We start from the raw sequence: 22939 nt of genomic DNA, 5'->3' as shown, positions 1-22939 counted from the left end.
ATATTGATCCTCTTACAAAAAAAAATTTAAAACAAAAAAAAAATTTAAATAAAAAATTATTTTCTTTTAATTTTTTCTAACTTCACACTAAAGTTCCTATTCCAAAAACGTTTTTGTACACATATTTTCGTTGATATCGGTTTCGTCTGTTAAGAAAAACTCCGACTTTTATGAAAGGCACCGTTAATGTTGGCATAAAAAATACTATTTTTATTTAAAAAGTAAGATCTTATTTGCTATTAGTAGTATACCTATGCATTTTTTTTTAATCATAACACTTGTCAATAATTTTCAACTTTATAAAATTTTCCAGAACGAGTTATAAAAAATTTTATAGATTTGGGTGCAGTAAGCTCAAAAATCATATTAATCCAGTCAAATAAGGATTTAACCTCGGAATGAATGTTAGTAGAAATTTTTTTTGCTCAATATCTTCCTTTTGCCATTCTATAACATATCTCAAAAGTCTAGAAAAATCTCATGTCCGCTTGTCGCGATTTCAAGGTCAAATCGCGAAATGGAGATTTTCAAAATTAGCAAAAATAGGCTATGGTATTATATACACATATGATACATGATTTCAATGTATTTTTTAATGCTGATTCCAAAAAATTTAAAATCAAGACAATCTGACGTCTCTGGAAAAAGTTATACCTGTTTTTCATCTGTCAACTCATATTATTATAATAGTTGCAAACTTACTGCCGAAAAACCCTTAAAAGTTATGGTAGATGAACCAAATTTTGCATGAAGATTTTAGAATCCATCATAATTAAATATCAAAACAATCCATTACAAAAAATATATATACCTACGAAATAATGGTATTATTTGATGGAGGGGTAAATTTTAGGATATGCACTAAAGAAGATTCTTGTTCATCTTAGGAATAAGTGCCAATAGGCTAATTTTTTCACTTTAATCTTTGTTTGGATATTCTTTAACTACCCTCAAAAATCTAAAAAAATCTCATTTCCGCAAGTCCAAATTTTCCAGGTTAAACTAAAGTTAGGTGAAGATTTAAAAAAATAATAAGAAAACTTTAGACTTTATATGTATACCAACATAACCCATATGATTTCAAGGTATTTTTTAACGCCGATTCAAACAAAATCCATAAACAAATCAATCTGACAATCCCTGAAAAGCAATGCACCTCATTCATGTTGATCTAACACAAATATCTGAAGTGTAGTTTTTCAATTTTTTTAAAATCTGCATCTTATCTTCAAGCCAGGAAAATTAGGACTTGCGGACATGAGATTTTTTTAGATTTTTGACATAAGTTATAGAATATCCAAACAAACATAGAAACAAAAAATATAGCCTATTAGCACTTATTCCTAAGATGAACAAGAATCTTCTTTAGTGCATATCCAAAAATTTGCCCCTACATAAAAAAATACCATTATTTCGTAGGTATATATACTTTTTGTAATGGATTGTTTTGATTTTTAATAATGATGGATTCTTAAATCTTCATGCAAAATTTGGTTCATCTACCATAACTTTTAAGGGTTTTTCGGCAGTAAGTTTACAACTATTATAATAATATGAGTTGACAGATGAAAAACAGGTATAACTTTTTCCAGAGACGTCAGATTTTCTTGATTTTAGATTTTTTGGAATCAGCATTAAAAAATACATTGAAATCATGTATCATATGTGTATATAATACCATAGCCTATTTTTGCTAATTTTGAAAATCTCCATTTCGCGATTTGACCTTGAAATCGCGACAAGCGGACATGAGATTTTTCTAGGCTTTTGAGATATGTTATAGAATGGCAAAAGGAAGATATTGAGCAAAAAAAATTTCTACTAACATTCATTCCGAGATTTACCCCTTTTTTCTCCTTATTTTACTGTATTATATTGGTTTCTTTCCAGGAGCTCTAGTTTTTGAATAATTTAATTTTTCATATTTGGGAGCATATTCATACTAATTTTTAAGTTTTCCTTATTTTGAGCGTTATTAAAATTTGCCAGAAAAATTTATATTAAACTTAATGTATTTGGAGTCAGTAAGCCTCAAAATCAGATTCATTTAATTCTATAAGCTCTATTTTTTTACATATTTTAGTTTTCCACATTTTTGGGGTAATTTCGTACTAATTTTAAAGTTATGCTTATTTTAACTGTTTGTTAACATTTTGCAGAAAATTTTTGTATCGAACCTAATGCATTTGGGTTCACTTAGCCTAAAACTCACACTGGTTGCTTTCTAGGAGCTATATATATATATTTTTTTTTTATTTTAATTTTTCACATTTTGGGGGTAATTTCATACTACATACATATTTTTTTAGATTTTACTATTACAAGCGTTTTCAAAGTTTTGCTGGAAAAATTTATTTCGAATGTAATTTATTTCGGTTCAATAAGTAAAATAAAATTACAAAAAAAAATTTAAATACAAAAAAAAATTCAACAAAAAAGAAATGTATGAATTTCTATGCCTTTTCATGTATGAATTTATTAATTTATTATTTAAAAACTAGAGATGCTAGAAAAAACTAATTTTGTTTTCGGAATCAGCAACCTAAATTTAGTAAGGAGTGATAAACAACGAACAGTCTGGAATTTTTTTTTTGTTGGGCAGTGTAATCGTTAGAGCCATTTTTGAGAAAATCAACTGCAATCATTCGTCCAGGTTCTTTACCTACCTACTAACATGTATGCACCAAAAATGGTCGTTTGATCTCCCTACGTTTTGGAGATATTAAAAACTTTCTACTGAGAAATTTCAAATCCACAAAATCACAAAAATAATTTTGGCACTAAAATTTGATCAAAAAAACTTAACACAAACGGGTTGGGGTCGAAAATCTGTGTGTTGCAAAATTCTGTATTCAAAATACTGTATGCCAAAATACTGTATGCCAAAATACTGTATGTCAAAATTCTGTATGTGCAAAATGCTGTAGGAACAAAATTCTGAAAGTCAAAATTCTGTATAGCAAAATTTTGGTTGGTCAAAATACTGTATTTCAAAATTCTGTACATCAAAATTCTGTAAATCAAAATTCTGTAAAAATGCTGTAAAAAAATATCGTTTTGATAATGTATGTATGTACAGATAATGTATCTATGTACAGCATTTTTACAGAATTTTGATATACAGTATTTTGCCGTACAGAATTTTACAAAACAGAATTTTGCATGTCAGTATTTTGTTGATACAGTATTTTGACGTACAGAATTTTGTATTTACAGTATAATGACGTACAGAATTATGGTATTACAGTATTTTGACCCCACAGAATTTTGTCGTACAGAATTTTGACAAGCAGAATTATGACCCGCTCCCAACACAAACATTACTAGATGAATTAAAACCAGCACCGCAAATATTTTGAATAATTTTTGAAAAAAAAAAATAATATTTTTGGGAATTTTAGGGGACTTTGAATTTTTAAGTGCAAAATTTGTTTTTTTATTAATACTAAACGGAGGATGAACAAACTATGATTTTTGGTTCGTATCAATTTCTCGAGGTAGAAAATCGTTTGCAGTTTCATATGGCTATGGCTAGTCTATCTCTAAATTTGAGACTTTAAGACAAGTTTTCACTTTTCAGACTTCCTACAAAAAGGATTTTGAAGGGTGGGCAAACTAAAATGTTCTTACTTATCAATTTATGGATGAAAATATGACTTGGAGGGCCAACTTTAATAAGGGATTTTTTTCAATTATGTTTTTTTTTTTTTTTTCAAAACTTTCAGGACTTTACCTTCAACTTCATCGCCTTTTTAACGGTTTTTGTTATTTTTTCTTAGAAAATTCGTATAAATATGTAAAAAAATATATAACTTACCATTCCCCCAAACATCCAAAAATATCTCCCTAAATCTTTTTATTCAGGTATAAAACATGATGTATTAAAAACATTAATATATGCAGTTTTTTTTATTAAGCATACTATGAACATTGGTGGAACTTTACTTTTTGTTCAACAAAAGCTTAAAATTCTCGGTAAATTTATGTTGAAAAGAATTCATTTTTCTATAATTATTATCACAAAATATTTTCATTCATGTTTTGCGGTTTCAGTTGCGAGAAACATTACAACTTTTTTCTTTGTGCAAAAACCCATAACAGATGAAATTTACGTACGAATTTTAATCAAAGTCCTTATTGTGATACCCTAAACCAGAATACCTATCTAGGTAAGTAGAATCCTCTTTGGACGTACATAGTTATATGAAAAACATCGTCTGTCGGTTGGTATCAGCTTTGGAGTGAATTTATTCTCCACAACTTCCACAGAACATGACACCTATTTCAGTTTTGAGTTTTTTTTTTTTGAGACAAATAATACGTTATCATCTTCAATGAAAATGTATGTTGGTTTAAAATATTTAAGTTCTTTTTTACTCACCTTTTAAATACAAAATAAGCAAATTTCAAAATTGTGAAATTGGCACTTAAAGTATTTTAAAATCGAGCATAAGAAATCTTGACTTTTAAAATCGTTTAAAAAAAATAATTTTAAAAATTGTACCGAATTGTTTCGCATCTACTTAAAAAATTTTAAATTCACTGAAAAAAGGGAAAATTCCAAAATTTTTTAATTTGATGCAAGTTTTCTTATGGATAAATTTGAATTTCGTAATTGAATACGAATATAAATTAAAATTTTCCTTTTTTTTTGGCGACTTTGAGAACATCTTTTTCGTTGGCACTTATTGAAATGAATAAGAGGATGAAAATGAAGATATTCTTGTGAATTATGCAAAGAAATTTCTATTCTTCTTTCTTTGGGTATACGATTAGCATACCAGAATACATTAAGTTACTAAGAGTTTGTATGTAAATATGTTTGACAAAAACTCAGACTCAACAAACAATTTAAGTTCATTATACTTTAAATATAATAATCAGTTTTGTCGATCCTAAAACTAAGAATGTTTTTGTAAGGTTTCAAAAAGGAAAAACGTTTTTGACCTTTTTGGAAATTGAATTATTGACAGTAAGTTAATTATGAGAAGCTTAAAATTGTTTCTCGTGATGATGGAAAATATACATAATAAAGCTTTATGGTAAAAAAAGGCTTTTATTGATTTTATCGAATTATAGCTAAAGAAAACTGTTAAAAAAAGCCTAAGACGGTTGTCTGTAAAGTTGGTTTATGGACGGTAATCGTACGTCATAAGAAAAAGTTGGTGTGCCTTATAACAAAAAAAAATTATTAAAGTACTAGCTGACCCGACGGACTTCGTTCCGCCATTTCTTGTATTTATTTCTATTTTCGACTTTGTAATTTGTCATAATTCCCAATACAAAAAGGAAATCAAAACTTGAAAAGTTCGTCCAATTAATTTAAAAATATTCACTTTTAAAATTTAAAAAAAAGTGGCCTATGTTAAAAACGTTTTTTAAGTTTTTTAATTTACCATTGTGAAGCTTGTAGTGAATGTAGCGTTATGTGTGATATATCAAATGAAAGGTAATATTATCAGGATGCTCAATAAAGATAAATCAAATTTTTGTAAGCTCCAGATCAAAAGATGTAACGTGTTGAAAAATAGAGTTTTATTTTACCGATATTTCAAATTTGTCATTACAAAATTAATTGAAACTTTGTAAAAATATAGTCTTGCTTATTATCTATCTACACTGAAAATTTCATTCATTTATCTATTGAAGAAAAAAAGATAAAAATAAAAAACTGTTAAAAACGGCCAAAAAACTTGGGACAAAAAAAAATTGTTTTTCCCGTTATTCAGTCAAAAATCGATTTGAAAATTCAAAAGTTTGTACATGCATGCGCATGATTAAAACCTATATTTCCTATAAATTTGAGATTTTTTGCAGACTTTTAAAAATTCCAAAAAAATAAAAGACTACTAAAAATGTCAGTAAAAATTAGGTTGTTTTTCAAAAATTTTTATTTCAAAATACAGGGCCTATGAAAAAAATCCGTTTTAAACTCCTAATTTTTTTTTTAAATATCTTTCTCATGGTGTAACTCAAATTTCTGTGCAAAATTTTGCGTACCTCTAATTAGTCTTTTGTCGAAGGTCTATGACTGCAAAAAAACCCTCACAACTCGGTTTTGAAATTTTTTTGAATTTTTTCAATACCTTTTTTAACTATTGAATAAATTTGTCTATTATTTAAAAAAAAAGTCAACTCTTTTCGACTTACCGTTTAGAAAATAGCCTCTTTTTTCAATGTCGTGTTACCCCTATTTACCCTATAAAATCTTGAATTTTTTTTTGCCTTAAACCTTCTCCTCTTATGCCTCTTTGATTTAAAAAAAAAATTAAGAAAATGAGTCAGTCTGTGTGGCCGGTTAGCGAACGTACACAAAACCAAACTTTAATATATATAATAGATAATTTTTTGTCAACTTTTTTTGTAAAAAAAATTATTAGAGTTTTTAATACATAATTACATCTCAGCCTACATTTTGTACAAAAAAGTGATCATTTTTTTAAAGGCTATCCTATTTTACAAAAAAGCAACAAAATTTACATTTTTTTACAAAACAATTATGCCATCTTAAAGCCTAATATTATTTCTAAAGAATAAAACTAACTACAATAATAATTTTTTGAAATCACTAATTTTTCACGAAAACAGCGCACAACATTTTTTGAACGATTTTATATGACAACCTAGTATAAGGGTGTCCCAAAAGTCAACGTCGAAACGAAAACGGTAAATAGAGTAGGTGGTGACAGTTATCAGAAAAATAATAATTTCATTATATTAATTAATAATCAAAAAAAAGACATTTTAACGAACGAAATGAATATCGACTTTTTGAAAAAAGCTGATATTTTGACACGTGAATTTTCGATTGAAAATTAGGGTGTTTTTTTGGTATTAAGTCAAAATAAGGTGAACAAATTAATATTTTAAATCAAATAAGTTACAGTGTATTTGGGACATAATAAGGTAAGTTTTCACCAAATTTCGTAGAAAAATTATTGTTTTTGAAAAAGATAAAAATAAAAAACCAAAAACTCGGTTTTTTGAATTTTTCACATAAATTTTGAGGTTATGTGAAAAAATTGTTGATAAAAAAGTTGTAGATCTTTTTATTACCTACAACTTTGCCATACAACTTTTTTCTATAGGATTTGTAGTTTTGCCGGAAATCGAGATATACCATTTTTTACCATTAAAAACTCAACCCACCCACTTCCCGAACTCGGCTCGCCCGTAATTTATTTTTCCTTTAATTTTCATCATATTCACCTCCTTTTCCAATAGGTTTCATTCTACTATGATTTTTTTTGGTTTCAAAAATTATCGACCCTGGTCTAATATTATTTTTGTACCCTTTCAGAACCTTTCAGAATACAAAAACTTAAATAATATGGAAACATTAACTAATAAAAAATATTTTGCTTTAAAACTGATGCAGCTGAGTTAATTTTTTTTAATGCATTTGGAAGCGGGGTTATTCAAGGTTCCGTAACAAAAGAAAAAAATGAGAAAAATTAAGATTTGTAGTCACGGTACATGCAAAACCGTCACAGGGTGATCATTTTTTCGTTTTTTTTTTTTTTTTTTTAATGCCCATAACGCGATTTTTTTTATTACTTTGCTGATAACTGTCACCACCTACCCTATTTACCGTTTTTGTTTCGACGTTGACTTTTGGGACACCCTGTATATTATATTGTCAATACTTTTGTCGTTTTGCTAACAAATATATCTATTGGTTAATAAAAATTCAACTCTCTACGACTTAGCATTTAGAAAATAAACTTTTTTTCACTCCTATTTACTCTTTTTAATTATTGAATTTTTAAAAATCTTTGCTTAATCTTCACGTTTAGGATAGGTATATAACCTTTCAAATAAGCTATAAAAGATTTTTTGGGTCTTTAATAATTTAAGTTCTTCCTTGATTATGAATGAATCAGTTAAGATGAATTTTCAATCGATACCAGACTGATAACGAGAAATGGAACGTGAAGCCGGGTTTCATCGATTAATAAGACGTTATCACTTCAAAAACAACTTCTAAGAAAACAACGCAACATGATTTTATTATGATGCATTAAATAAAATAAAAAATTCAATGTTCACAAGAATATGAACACCCACAGCTTTAAACCGGGTAAAATAAATAAACTGAAGACAAAATCATACACAAATCCGCATGGGAAAAGATGTTGAAAAACTCAGAAAAGAAACACTGAACCAAATCCTTACGTAAATACAACGAAAAAATTCGTTGAGCCAACGAAAATTTAATTAATTTTCAGCCGATGAAAAATTTAATTGGCTCAACGAAATGGCTTTCATACGTTAATGAAGAACTTCATCAATCAGCGAAAACTATAGTATTTTAATGAAATTTTTCATAAAAATTTTTGATCGAGAATTAATGAATTTTTACATCACTTTACGAAATTTTTTCATTGATTAACGTAAAACTTAATTAACCACCGTGATATTTTTCGTTAGTTAATGTAGTTTTTAATTAATTTATGGATGAACTTTCGTTAGCTAACGAATTTTTTTCGTAAATTTTATGAATATTTTAAAATTAAAATTGCATCATCACGAGAATAATTTTTTATATTCACGAAAACTTACATAGATTTTTAAACAAAAACCTAATGTGAACAGCAAGATTAAATTTTTAATCATTAAAATCATTTTTTGTAAGACAACGATTTTTTTTCGTTAACTGGTGTATTTTTTCATAAGTCAATGTAATATTTCATTCATTAGTATATGAAGAATTTTCATAAGCTTATGAAGATTTTCGTTAGTTAATGTTGAATTTTATAAGTTAATGAATTTTTTCGTTACTTAATTAAAACTTTGATAAAGTAAGGAAAAAATTCTTATTTTTGTTCTTTAAAATGAGTATGAAATTTTATGTTAATTGATGAATCTTTTCATTGAATTGGATTTTTTGGCACTAAAAAGGGAGAAAAAGTGTATGAAACGTTTTCATTAATTGATGAAGGTTTTCATATTACGAGAAATTACATATTTTCGTTGAGCCAACGAAAGTTTCGTTGGGCCAACGAAAATGTAGTGTATGAAACGATTTTCGTAATTTTACGAAATTTATTATTTTCAGTGAAGCCCTAAATCTTTTATTACATTGGTACCTTTTTGAAAAACACAAAGTAAAAATATTTTTTTCTCGTATATATTTTTCAGATTGTTTGTGAAAAATACTAGGTATACCTACAAATTCTTTTTTAAGCCAAAATCTAAGCTTTCCGCAACATTATTGAAAGTAGTGTATTTTTATTTTTATGCATTCACTGTGATTTCATATCTTAAAACCAAGATATCCCAAAATATCTGCTTGCAAATAAATTATTCAGCAACCCTAATTTCTACAAACTTTTGGTTTTCTGTTATGAATAGAGTCTAACTGGTAGACCAGGGCCCCATTTCACCAACTTACAAATTTGTAATTACAAGTAATTTTCACAATATTTGTGAAAAAATCGATTAATTTTGTTTCACCAGTTTCTTGTAATCACAAAATTGTACTTGTAATCTACAATTTTAAATTTGTGAAAAAAATCCATTTTCTGTTTCACCAAAACTTGTATTTTACAAGTAACAAATTTGTGAGCTTTCAAGTTTCTTGTGGGTTTCTGTTTCACCAAAAAAAAAAAGTTACAAGTTTCTATTTATTTGTGAAAATTTTCTACAAGAGTCAAGACGTATGTCATTTTTGTTACAAGTTTGTAAAAACCGTATTTAGAGTGATTAAAGTGTTTAAAATGGCCTTACGCCGAAGGCCATTATTATTATTTTTAGAAAAGCTATGTTATTATTATTCAGGGTTGTAAAAATGCATTTGAAATTTAAAAAAAAAATCATTTATTGCAAGTAAAAAAATTGCATTAAAAAAATTTTTATTGCAACTGAAAAATATTTGCATTAAAAAAAATATTTATTGCAAATAAATAAATTTGCTTTAAAAAAATGTTATTGCAACTGAAAAATATTTGCATTGAAATAATATTTTTATTGCAAATAAATATATTTTGCATTACAAAATAATTATATTACATATAAAACATTTTCTGCATTAAAAAAAAATTAATGCAAAATGTGTGTATTAAATATTTTTTTTAACATTCGTCGAATCCCTCACAGTTTCGACTTTTTGGTCTTAGATAAGGCTCAATAGTATAGGTAGTTGAAATAACTAATGTAGGTATGGTCAGATACCCAAAATTGTAAGAAATTCGACGAATATTAAGAAAAAATATTGAATGCACACAATTTGTTTTTAGTATATTTTAATTTGCAATAAAATTTTTATTTTCAATCCAAATATTTTTCAGCTGCAATTACATTTTTTAATGCAAATTTTCTTATTTGCAATAAATATTTTTTTTTAATGCAAATATTTTTCAGTTGCAATAAAAATTTTTTTAATGCAATTTTTTTTCATTATAAAATTTTTTTACTTGCAATAAATGATTTTTTTTTAATTTCAAAAGCAATAAATATTTTTTTAAGGCAAATATTTTTCAGTTGCAATATTTTTTTTTTAAATTCAATTTATTTCAGTTGCAATCAATATTTTTTTAACGCATTTTTTTTTATTTGTAATAAATATTTGTTTTTTTTTTTTTTATTTGTAATGGAAAACAAATGCTTTAAAAATTGGTATAGCATTTGTGTTTCAAATCGAATGAAAAAATCACAAAATATCTGTTGAAAAAATTTTCCTGATCGCTATAACCTACCTCTTAAGTATGTAAAAATTCGTTCTCTTTTGATCAAAGAGGCTTGTTTTTATTTCTCATATTTGTAGTTCTTCATTATTTAAATTATTTTATTAATTTTCCTCACTATTAACAATATTTTTATTTCACTTTTATAAATCCATGGATATGGATTATAAAATAATAAATATAAAAATAATCCAGCAATACAAAAATCTTAATATATATTTACAATTTTGTTTGTCATGCCAAAAAAATTTTCTTATTTGATCAAACTACTAAGATATGACAGTATTAGTAATTTGACAATTTTCCGTTTAAAATAGGTTTGCCAAATAAGAGCTCAAGTTTTAAAAATGGCAATCCTATTTTTTCATACTCGTTATTAACTTAGTTTTCATTTGAAACCAATTTTAACCTATGTCGTTATGAGTTAAGTAACTCAACGGTCACCGCTAAGACCACAACGAGCTTTACAAGTTTGTGAGATAAACTTGTTGTTTACAAGAAAAAAATATATTTGGTGAAACGGTAATTCTACAAACTTGTGGTTTTCAAAAGTTAGTTGTAATTTTTTTTTCGATAATCACAAATTTGTAAATTACTTATTTGTACTTTGTGAAACAGAATTCCATTCTACAAATTTGTACTTGTGATCTACAAGTTACAAATTTGTGCTTGTAACTTGTAGTTGGTGAAATAGGGCCCAGAATGTGTGTCTGTGGCTTGTGTCTTGTGTCGCTGTCAAAGTTAAAAAGTATGAAATTAGTATATTGGTGCCAGAATACGTAGCTGTGGCTGTGGCAAGGAAATTCGCTGTGGTACAAGTCGAGTCGACTTTTACTTCAAGCTACAAGCGCAATGACTTTTGACGTTTCTAATGTGGTTGCTCAGTTAATATTATTTTTTTTTTCAAGGCAATTGACATTTTAGTGCGCCACATAATTCTGTTCATCTTTTCTACATTTTGAGCGATTTTATTTGACATCTTGTACCACGGCGTTTTTCTTTGCCACAAGCGAATTTCCATTCTGTTCAGCCAGTAAACTGTCCTTTCTTTTGATGTCTCATTCGATTAATTTTTAGAAATTTTTTGAAAATTCCTTTTTTTCAGACAAGGGGTACTTATAATTTTCGAAAATCTTAAAAAAATAAATTTGAAATTTTTTTAGCTGAATTCATAGGCCTATTCACTGTGATTTCATATCTGTAACCAAAACTTGTTTCGGGACTTTGATCTGAAAATATCTACTCCAGAAAGAAGTAAAAAAAAAAAATGCAAATACCTACATATGTTAATTTAAAAAAACCGAAATTTTCTTGATATTTTGTTATCTTCTTTGTATACCGCTACCCGTACCCGTATAGCTTTCCGATGTGTGAGCTCTTTTGCTTAGAAAGCTAATACATATGTACACAAATACAGGAACAGTATTTTCTCAAAGATTTCATATAAAAATTGTAATTGACAAGTTGTGGTTCTTCCAATCAAATACTACATTGGAATTATCGTGGTTTTTTCCTCACAGTAAATACTCGCTTTTATAAACTAACAGAATCAAATAATAGTTTAAAAATTTGTAATTCTTACCTTGCAGATGCTTTGATTTATTGAATTTCTTTCACCTTTTATTAGATCACAAATTTCCAGACCTATTTCAAATAAACAAAATAAAAAAAAGGTATGGATTGGATATCTAACACATTACCTTTAAAACGCAATTGAATTCCTTCAAACAAAAACAGAATACGAAACTTCCACTAGATGATTCAATACATCCAATATGCCAGCTGTTTTATTTATAATCAAACCAAACCCAGCACAATAAATTGGTTTTACGTACGAAAAAAAAAAAAAAATTCGGGTTGACAGAAGGTTTCTATCGATTGAAAATTAATGTTTCAACAACTTTTTAGAAGACACATTGGGAATAAAACTTTTTCAGAAATGATATATCAATCTACGTCAAAAGAATTAATGAAAAAAAAAAAACAAAAAATTAATCGGTTTGAGTTTTCTATTTCTAAAAATAAAACTAAGTTTTTTATCTGCCGATAGAAGTTGCTCCTCGAAAACAAAAAAATTATTCTTAAATTAAAACAGTAAAAGTTTTTAATGCCACAAATCAACTTATTTTATTTCATCTACATTCTACATCCATCAACTTTTCCCAGCACATAACTTTTATATTCAATTTTGGTTTTTTGAGGTAGAAAACAAGATACATTCAGAGTTTCAGAAATAGCATTAATAAGTTAAACTTCGAGGTCGACACAAAAGTGAAACTTATGAACTTAAAGAATTTCATAATTCAAAAAGTATAATTTTTTGTCCTTGACACATAAGCTCCTTAAAATGTTTCATCTCATCTGTAAAGTTCTATAGGTACTTAACAATTTGCTACTTCCGCTTGGTTTTCTAATTGGCTCTTTCAGAAAAGTTACCTACACAATTCTTTAAAGATACCTAAGACGTAAGAAAAACCTATAATTACCTAAACGAAAATACTCTACAAATGTGTATTTGTATGTGTGTTGCATTCAAATAAAGAAGTTAAAGAGAAGATTATTCTGAGTAAAAAAAACTCCAACATTAGTCTACAGGGAATTAAAAAAAAAATATTTAGATGATTTTTATTTCTTAGGAAAATTATGGAAAAATTTGACTAATGTTACCAAAATATTTATCTCTTTTGACCAGCATTATATGTCAAAATTCTTAGTTAAGTGTGGTCGTGTTATGGTTTATGTTGAATGTCAGTAAAATGTCATTTTGAACTCAACTTCCATTTCACTGTGCTGGTGCACTGTGACGTATACGTGTTTTTTTTGTATTTATTTATTGGATTTTTGTAAACTGCATGTGAGAGGGTGCATTTAATATGGAAATATGAGACATTATTTTAAAATATCTTAAAATGCTGAATAGAACAAGTACTCATGCGAGCACTCTTGAAAAAATTGTGTGTTCATGTGAGGCACGTAGGAATTTGGTGTTTTCGTAATTTATTTTTGTTTGTACAAAATTTAATACCGGGGTAAATTGAAACAATTCTTCTAATAATTTAACCCATTTGTGTTTCATTATGATTCTTATTTTTCCATTAAAAGAAGGTTCAAATATAAGCAAAAAACTGTTAAAAATGTTGGTACGGTAGTAAAATTTGGCATTATAATTGTATTTATCATGCAAATAAAAATTAATGAAGTCTATTTTAATTTTTTACGTTAGAATGTATTGGTTTTGTGTGAAAAATAAAAATGTGGTTATAATCAAAACTATAGAATTACGATGATGTAGAAGTAAAAAAACGTGGTTCTCGTCATGACGTTCTTCGGTCTGTTACTTTGAACTACAAGAGCAAGTTCGTGCGATCAAGTCGTACATTTTATTTAAGAAAAATGAGAGGTGAAGATTGTAAAGGACGCTTAAATCATTTACTTTGTTCTTGCATTGCTACGAAATTACATATATTTTATTTATAAAACCGTAATTTTCATTTTTTCCCAAAGAATAAATTTGGATAGTCAAATAAACTGTTTTGGTTATAAATTCTCTCACTTCCAAATTTTTCACACATTTTTCAAAAAAAAGATTCATTCCTATGCCATTCTTAACAATTTTTTATTCGATACATGATAAATAAAATTTCCAAAACATTCATTGACCCATTTTCAAAAAATTGAAAACTGACGACGCTAAATTTCCTATGTCCCGATTTTCGGTGTTAAGTGAAATTTTAACACACAGTTTTTTAATCAGTGGAATTACACTGCACTCGAGAACGGCAACTTTTAAAATTACTCACCCATTCGAATACTAAAAAATCTTAGCAACTACTGAATTATAAATAGTTTTTGAATAATGAGTATTGTTTTTTTTTTTCAAACTCAAATGTTTGAAACAAATTTAAATAAATTATAGACTGATATTTCCTCGAAATATTAAATGGTCTTATTTATTTGTATAATGGATCTTGAAAACTTGATGAAGGTAATAGTCTAAGAGCCGGCAGCATATTTTGGCAGTTTTGATATAACCGAAATTCGAGTGTGCACATATCTAGATATGCACCACAGTATGTCAATGGAACACGTCTGGCAGTGATCTTTTTCAGCTTTCCCTTGCCAGACGCATCCAAAGTGCAGCAAAAAATCAATTTTTGGCGTTTTGGTATAACCGAATAAATGATACACCAAAAAATCATAAAAAATCCCCTGATTTCGAATCTGTGGGTACCGCAAGTTTCTTTTTCAGCTTTCCCCCCGCCAGACCGCTTTAAAGCATTTTTAAGTGCATTTTTCTAATAAAAACCTTGATTACTTATTTTCTGTTAGGTATAACCGTATGATGGTAACAAATTAATATTCTATGTCTATTTCAGGTCTAGAAAATATTATTTTTAGCCAGCTATTTTTCAGCCTTCCCTCTGCCAGACGCATCCAAAGTGCAGTCAAAAATCAACTTTTGGCGTTTTACTAGGTATTACCCCAATAAATGATACACCAAAAAATCATAAAAAATCCCCTGATTTCAAAAATGTGGGTACCGCAAGTTTCTTTTTCAGTTTTCCCCCCCGCCAGACCACTTTAAAGCATTTTTAAGTGCATATTTCTAATAAAAACCTTGAATACTTATTTTCTGTTAGGTATAACCGTATGATGGTAACAAATTAATATTCTATGTCTATTTCAGGTCTAGAAAATATTATTTTTAGCCAGCTATTTTTCAGCCTTCCCTCTGCCAGACGCATCCAAAGTGCAGTCAAAAATCAACTTTTGGCGTTTTACTTGGTATTACCCCAATAAATGATACACCAAAAAATCATAAAAAATCCCCTGATTTCAAAAATGTGGGTACCGCAAGTTTCTTTTTCAGTTTTCCCCCCGCCAGACCACTTTAAAGCATTTTTAAGTGCATTTTTCTAATAAAAACCTAATAGCTTATTTTCTGTTGGGTATAACCGTATGATGGTAACAAATTAAAATTCTATGTCTATTCCTGGTTTAGAAAATATAAGTTAAAGCCAGATATTTTTCAGCCTTCCCTCTGCCAGACGCCCTTAAAGGTTTCCCAAATAGGTTTTTCCATAGAAAAAACACCTAGTTTCTGTTTTTTTCTTATAAAATTGAAATAATATTTTTTTGTTTAGAGTAACCATATGATGGCCAAATATTAACTTTCTCTGCCTTTTACTGATTTAGAAAATGTAAGTTTAAGCCAGTTTTGTTTCAGCCTACCCTCTGCCAGACGCCCGAAAAGGTATTTCAATAGTACGGGAAAGTTAGATTTTGCTATATGGGGCATGAGGGTCTGGGAAAAAATCCGAAATGCATTTTGGCTTTAGGGCTCGAAAGGCATAAAGATACGAGTCGTAAACCAAATTTTGTTCAATCGCACTAATAGTCATTTGGCCGCCATTTTTTTTTTAATACAAATTTTAGTTTTTCACATAACTCGCTTATTTTTGAACCTACAAAAAAAACAATGAATGACAAAATTCAAATAATTTAATTTTCTACAATATTTATGTTAAATAACATTTTTCGATTATCCCTTTGGTTTAAAAGTTAGGGTTTTTTTTTTTTAACAACACGTCAAAAAGTGATTTTCTTATTTTTGTCATATTTCTTTTACTTGAGCGTTTTTTAAAAAATTTGTTCGTTGTAAAAGTCGTAGATCTTTTAAACCTTCATTTGTTACAATATTGGTTTTTCGATTTGACAGACCGTTTTCGATCTGTAGGCAAAAAACTTCAAAAAATTGCAATTTTTTGTATAGGGACAAACAAAATGATTCTTGGTGCGGTTGTACAAAATGTGGTTTTAGACTCTTTCGATCCCTGGGTTTATGCTCTTTTAATCAGTGAAGTCAAAATGCATTTCGGATTTTTTCCCAGACCCTCATGCCCCATATAGCAAAATCTAACTTTCCCGTACTATTGAAATACCTTTTCGGGCGTCTGGCAGAGGGTAGGCTGAAACAAAACTGGCTTAAACTTACATTTTCTAAATCAGTAAAAGGCAGAGAAAGTTAATATTTGGCCATCATATGGTTACTCTAAACAAAAAAATATTATTTCAATTTCATAAGAAAAAAACAGAAACTAGGTGTTTTTTCTATGGAAAAACCTATTTGGGAAACCTTTAAGGGCGTCTGGCAGAGGGAAGGCTGAAAAATATCTGGCTTAACCTTATATTTTCTAAACCAGGAATAGACATAGAATTTTAATTTGTTACCATCATACGGTTATACCCAACAGAAAATAAGCTATTAGGTTTTTAATTAGAAAAATGCATTTCAAAATGCTTCAAAGCGGTCTGATGGGGCGAAAGCTAAAAAAAAACTTCTGGTACCCACATTTTTGAAATCAGGGGATTTTTTATGATTTTTTGGTGTATCATTTATTGGGGTAATACCTAGAAAAACGCCAAAAGTTGATTTTTGACTGCACTTTGGATGCGTCTGGCAGAGGGAAGGCTGAAAAATAGTTGGCTAAAAATTATATTTTCTAGATCTGGAATAGACATAGAATATTAATTTGTTACCATCATACGGTTATACCTAACAGAAAATAAGTAATCAAGGTTTTTATTAGAAAAATGCACTTAAAAATGCTTTAAAGTGGTCTGGCAGGGGGAAAACTGAAAAAGAAACTTGCGGTACCCACATTTTTGAAATCAGGGGATTTTTTATGATTTCTTGGTGTATCATTTATTGGGGTAATACCTAGTAAAACGCCAAAAGTTGATTTTTGACTGCACTTTGGATGCGTCTGGCAGAGGGAAGGCTGAAAAATAGCTGGCTAAAAATAATATTTTCTAGACCTGAAATAGACATAGAATATTAATTTGTTACCATCATACGGTTATACCTAACAGAAAATAAGTGATTAGGTTTTTTATTAGAAAAATGCACTTAAAAATGCTTTAAAGCGGTCTGGCGGGGGGAAAGCTGAAAAAGAAACTTGCGGTACCCACAGATTCGAAATCAGGGGATTTTTTATGATTTTTTGGTGTATCATTTATTCGGTTATACCAAAACGCCAAAAATTGATTTTTTGCTGCACTTTGGATGCGTCTGGCAAGGGAAAGCTGAAAAAGATCACTGCCAGACTTGTTCCATTGACATACTGTGGTGCATATCTAGATATGTGCACACTCGAATTTCGGTTATATCAAAACTGCCAAAATATGCTGTCGGCTCTCGGTCTATAATGAATTTTGAGAAAATTGAATAATATTTCAAACAGATTTTCTTTAATACTTTAGGTATAAATCACTATTAATAGTTATGATCTCAAGAAGGAAAAGAACTTTTTGTGTGTGCCAAAAACAAATTCATTTTCCCTTTTTTGAACGAAACTTACAAATGCAGTTGTGGCAGATTGGAAATCTGAAAATCTCAAAAAACTTGGTACTTGGGTAAGTAGGTACCTACCTTAAATTTAAACTAATTCCAATTTCGGGTTATTTAGTAAAATGAATTTCCTGTTTTTTTTCATATCTACGGTCTTTTTAATTTCTATATGTAAAACTTATGTTAAACATCCCATTTACATGGTACGAGATTAAAAAAAGTTTTAAACGAAGTTTATCAATTACGTAAGCAAATTTTAAACATGATTCTTTTCACACAAAAAAAAAAAACTTCAACTTTAAAAGTTAACGTTATCCTAAAATTCAATTTGGTGTTAGATATACACATCCTTTTACAATATTATGGTTATATAAAAACGAGAATCAAAATATAATCCCACATAAAGTGAATCTTAAAGCCATGTTAATTTTAACCTTATACCCACTCAAGAAAAAACAAAAAGTTTACATTTTAAAAACGAGCTGTATGAACGAAAAGAATCAATTCACGAAGGCGAAAAAATAAACGTTATGCGAAAATATTGTTTTTTTTTTTTTTTTTGATAAACAAAAAAAAAAAAGAAAACACCAAACTTTTTACATGTTCTCCATATTCTCAATCTTTGAACAAAAGTTCAAATCCAAATGAATCCCACATCTCACTTTCCATGCCACCACAGGCACATGGGTTGATTTTTTTTTATGCATCAGAATGAAATTCCCTCGGGTTGGTAAACTTTTTTTTTTACAAATTATTCAACTTCCATTAAAGTTTTTTTTATTATTTGTTATTTAAACGCATTTCTTCGTTGGTGGAATTCCGTATTTTATTTCTGAAAAGAAAAAAAAATCGTATCATGTTGCTACCATTTATTGTGCAAACATTCCTCCTTGATGCAGCAAAATGTTTTTTTTATTTTTTTTTTATTTATTTTGTAAAATTTGCTTCTATACTAAAAAAGTTTGGTTGGTGAATTTGTGAAAAGAAACTCGTAAATCGTGATGTGAATAATTTTCGGTCGTTAGTTTGGTCGTTCGTGCATACTTTTTTCTCTCTTTCGCATCTTGTTTCATGCAATTAATAAAAAACCATTTGACAAATCACCGCGGAACAGAAAACAACTTTAAATTTCGGAAGGATACAAAGCGATAGAATGATTCAGCAATTTCATCGCCATTACCGAAGCTCTTTACTGATAATAATCTTTTTACCCAAAAAAATGAACGACGACGAAAAATGTCTCATATTTTCCAGACAGATAAACAAGGGTCCATCATTATTCTATTCATTCTAGCAAGAAATTGACGTACATTTTACACGTGGCTGCGTACCTATTTCGTGGGAAAATAATAATAATATAATCTTTTAGAAGCAGTAATATAGTATATACCTACAAATATTTTATAGAATTCTGTTTCGAGGAAATTGTCATCATAAAATTGTTGCCTGCCTGCTCTATTAGTTATGTTATTGGTTTCGAATGAAAAATTGTTAAAATCACAACTAGGTCGCATGTTCTTGTTGCTTCTGGCTTCTGGGTTCCAAATCAATCACAAGGCTTTGTAAAAAAAAAAATTATGTAGCCAATTTTTTTATATCGGTGCAAAATAATTTTTTTTTTCATAATAAAATTTCCAAGATATGAAAATAAACAAAAAAAAAGGAAAGGCATTTCTTAAGTAGGTGCCTTAGTATATTCCAGAAATGCATATAAAAAAATGTTTGCGACATCTTCCTGTTCGTGTGCAGTTGAAGTTAGAAATTTGTACCTAAACATATTTACTTCTTTTTTAAAAGTTCTGATTATTTTAACTTAATATCTGTGATTGCCAAAAATGGAGGTCAAATTTTATATTTTTAAAGGCTCTTAACAATTTTGATACAAAAATTCAAACAAAATAACTCTTTTGTTTAGGATTAGGTAGTTATCAATTAAAGAAATGTGTTTAATTTTCTAAAAACATTGAGGTTTTCAACAAGGGTTTTAAAAATACCAAATCAAAAAAATGCATTTAAAAAAAAAGAAAAAAAATATTTACTATTACAAATAAAAAAAAATTGCACTAAAAAAAATATTAATTGCAACTGAAAATATTTTGCATTAAAAAAAAACTGAAAAATATTTGCATTGAAAATAAAAATATGTATTTGCATTTAAACAAAAATGTTATTGCGAGTAAAAAATTTTCTGCGTCGAAAAAAAAATTCAAAAAAATATGGCAGGACAAAAATAAAATGTGGTCACAAAAAAGTATCTTTATAAGGGTGAAAATACAATTTTTTGGAATTGTGAATACATTATTCGAATTCTACATCAATTTCATATATGATTCTTCATAAAAAAGTGCAACCAAAAAAAGTTCTAGCGACATGAAAAAGTATAAGACAAATTCGCAAAAAAGAGGTGTGCCTACAGAGGGTTAAAAAACAAGAGTTTTCAACCATTGCTTTATACTATTGGCAAAAATATGTTGTTGTTTTTTTACACATGAATATGAAAAAAAACGTGGCATATGGATGGAAGAGTTTAGAAAAAAACTATGTAATTTTTCTTATTTTTGTTTTGGTTTTTAATTTTCTGCTCCAACTATTGCCTGCTGTCCCAATAATAATAACATTTTGTTTGGCAGCCTAATCTCGCAAAAATCCTCAGCACTCAAACTTTTTATGAAAACCATTGTGCATTTGACATTGGACTATGAAATTCCTTATCGGGTAAAATAGAAAAGATTTTTCTCTTTATTTTATTTCATCTGTATTATATAGGGTAAGGTGGTATAAGAGTGCGCATTTTAGACAAAATACCAAATAAAACAATAACAAAAAGAATTTAACTACTTTTTTTATATATAGTTTTTAGTCTATAATCAAAGCAACGAAAAAAACTTAAAACTGGTAACAAAAATGTATTAATTCAAAAGTTATAAACAAAATACCACATTAGGAAATTTGCGCACTCTTATACACACTATTGTGTAAGAGTGCGCGGCTTAGTTTGTAAGAGTGCGCAGCTGCGCACAGGTGTAAGTTCGCACAAAAGTCGCAAATAAAATTGCCGATCTTTAAATAAACAGAGTATTTTTCAACCCATCACTCCTTGCATGAGGAACAATCAATTTAGTCTTCGATTAATGGTTCCGAGAAAATTTCAATATTTCCTAGTTACTCTCATTCGCTTGTTTTTTGTAAAACTTTTATTTGGTTTCTTTTTGGTTGGAATTGCTTTTTTTAGCTGCTGTTTGCTGGTATATGGACAAATGCCAGTTATTTTAAAGCCTTGGATAGCATTTACTGCTCTTATAACCCGCGCACTCTTATACATCATCATGGTGCGCACTCTTACACGCTCAGACATGTAATCGAAGAATATATATATATTTCACAATGCACTTTATGACCAGTCTTACGTGTTCCTCAAATGTTTCTTTTTGTCGACTTTTTAATGTCCCATACTTTGTTTATTGTTATTTTTTGTTGTTAAGCGGAAAATTTAATTTGTTTGGCAAGAAATATTGGAAAAAAAAGTGCTAAAAAACTTAAACTTAACTAGCACCTCTGTTTACAAACACATTTGCATGAAATTTTGACAGCAGATCAAACTCATTTAGATCTTTCCAAAATAAGTGCATTCAGTCTTATATTCCCTTTCAAACCGTAGAAAATGGCCTTGCGCACTCTTATCAACTGCGCACTCTTATACCATCCTACCCTATGTAACATGAGCTGGACTTACAAACAATTTGGAATTTCCGAATCCAACTATATGACTAAAAAAAAAAAATTGAAAACTTCAAAACATTGAAGAATGCAAGAATATACCTAATAAAAAAAAATCCACATCACCAAAATCAGAAATAGCTGTAAAAGTGAAATTTTTACCTCAGTGCTCAAAGGACCTTTTTAGTGATTGATTGTAAAAAAAATATGATTTTTATTCAACTTAAAAGATACAAATACAAAATAGGTATGTAGGTAAATTTAAAATAAGAGTGGGTTGAATTCTCATGTTATTTAGCTTATACACAGGAAAAGTTTTTACTTTGAAAAATGCATGTTTATTTTTTTTTGAAGTTTGCAATGTACAAGAAGTAAAAATAAAACATAACAAAAACAGAACTTTAAAAAGAAAAGTCAATACAAAAAATGTTTGCTTTTGAATTTTTACAACAAAAAATGAGTAGGGGAAACCTCGCCTTTTTTGTGTTAGATCAAATGCAAACCATATTTTACCATAAAAACTTGGCTCCTGTTTTTGTTTATTTGTTGTGGTATAGGTATCATTGATTAAAAAGAAAGGTTAATAATGGTAATGAATTTTGCACTTTTTTTTTAGCTTATTTTTCTTACCAGTTTAAATGCTGCTAACACTAGGTCTCATAGTAGAAAATCATAATAATATTACAGTACCAATTTTCTTTACCGCCACAGCAAATTTATTCATCCTGTTCTCTTTTTAATGTACCCCTATTTTTAAAGCCTACAATGTCCTATTCCATCCCATCTGTTGCTTTGTATTATTTCAAAGAAAAAAAATGCGTAGCTGACGAGTCATGATAAAAAAAGGCAAATGGACGAGAACCCCATTAGCACACATACTTTTCTATCCAAAGAATTAATCCCTGTGTCGAAACAGGTGGACTCGATTCAATTAAATAATAAATGAGTTCCATCAAAAATATTTTGCCTTTTTTTTGCCATTCGTTTTTTCTATAGATACTTCAACCCATTTGGTCAGAAAGTTTTGTGGTCCTAAGTGAAACCAGGGGGAGAGGGACTCTGTGTAAAACAAGCAAAATTATTCTACTTTGTTTCAGAGGACGAATTTTGAAGGGATGATAGATGAGAAGGTTAGTTTTCCATTTGATATTCTTTTGGGACGATATGTCAGCCAGGGTGTCATTAT

The 22939-nt window shown here is 28.5% G+C and overlaps 1 protein-coding gene and 1 long non-coding RNA gene across 4 annotated transcripts in view; one reads left to right on the top strand and one right to left on the bottom strand.

Annotated features, from left to right (window-relative positions):
• The window catches only part of LOC129916471 (uncharacterized), a 122687-nt gene extending 110017 nt beyond the window's left edge, over nucleotides 1–12670 (bottom strand). For both annotated transcript variants that reach the window (XR_008772457.1, XR_008772458.1), the window contains exons 1-2: nucleotides 12386–12670; nucleotides 12268–12329 (exon numbers count right to left, since the gene is read on the bottom strand). This is a non-coding gene — a long non-coding RNA (uncharacterized LOC129916471). The remainder of the gene's footprint in view (nucleotides 1–12267; nucleotides 12330–12385) is intronic.
• LOC129916470 (V-set and immunoglobulin domain-containing protein 10) overlaps nucleotides 1–22939 on the top strand; it is a 122812-nt gene that overhangs the window by 30824 nt on the left and 69049 nt on the right. The gene's annotated exons all lie outside the window — the stretch shown is intronic.

The sequence above is a fragment of the Episyrphus balteatus genome, chromosome 3 (assembly GCF_945859705.1).
Source record: "Episyrphus balteatus chromosome 3, idEpiBalt1.1, whole genome shotgun sequence".
NCBI classification, from domain to species: Eukaryota; Metazoa; Arthropoda; class Insecta; order Diptera; family Syrphidae; genus Episyrphus; species Episyrphus balteatus.
This window is presented reverse-complemented; position numbering and strand designations above follow the sequence as displayed.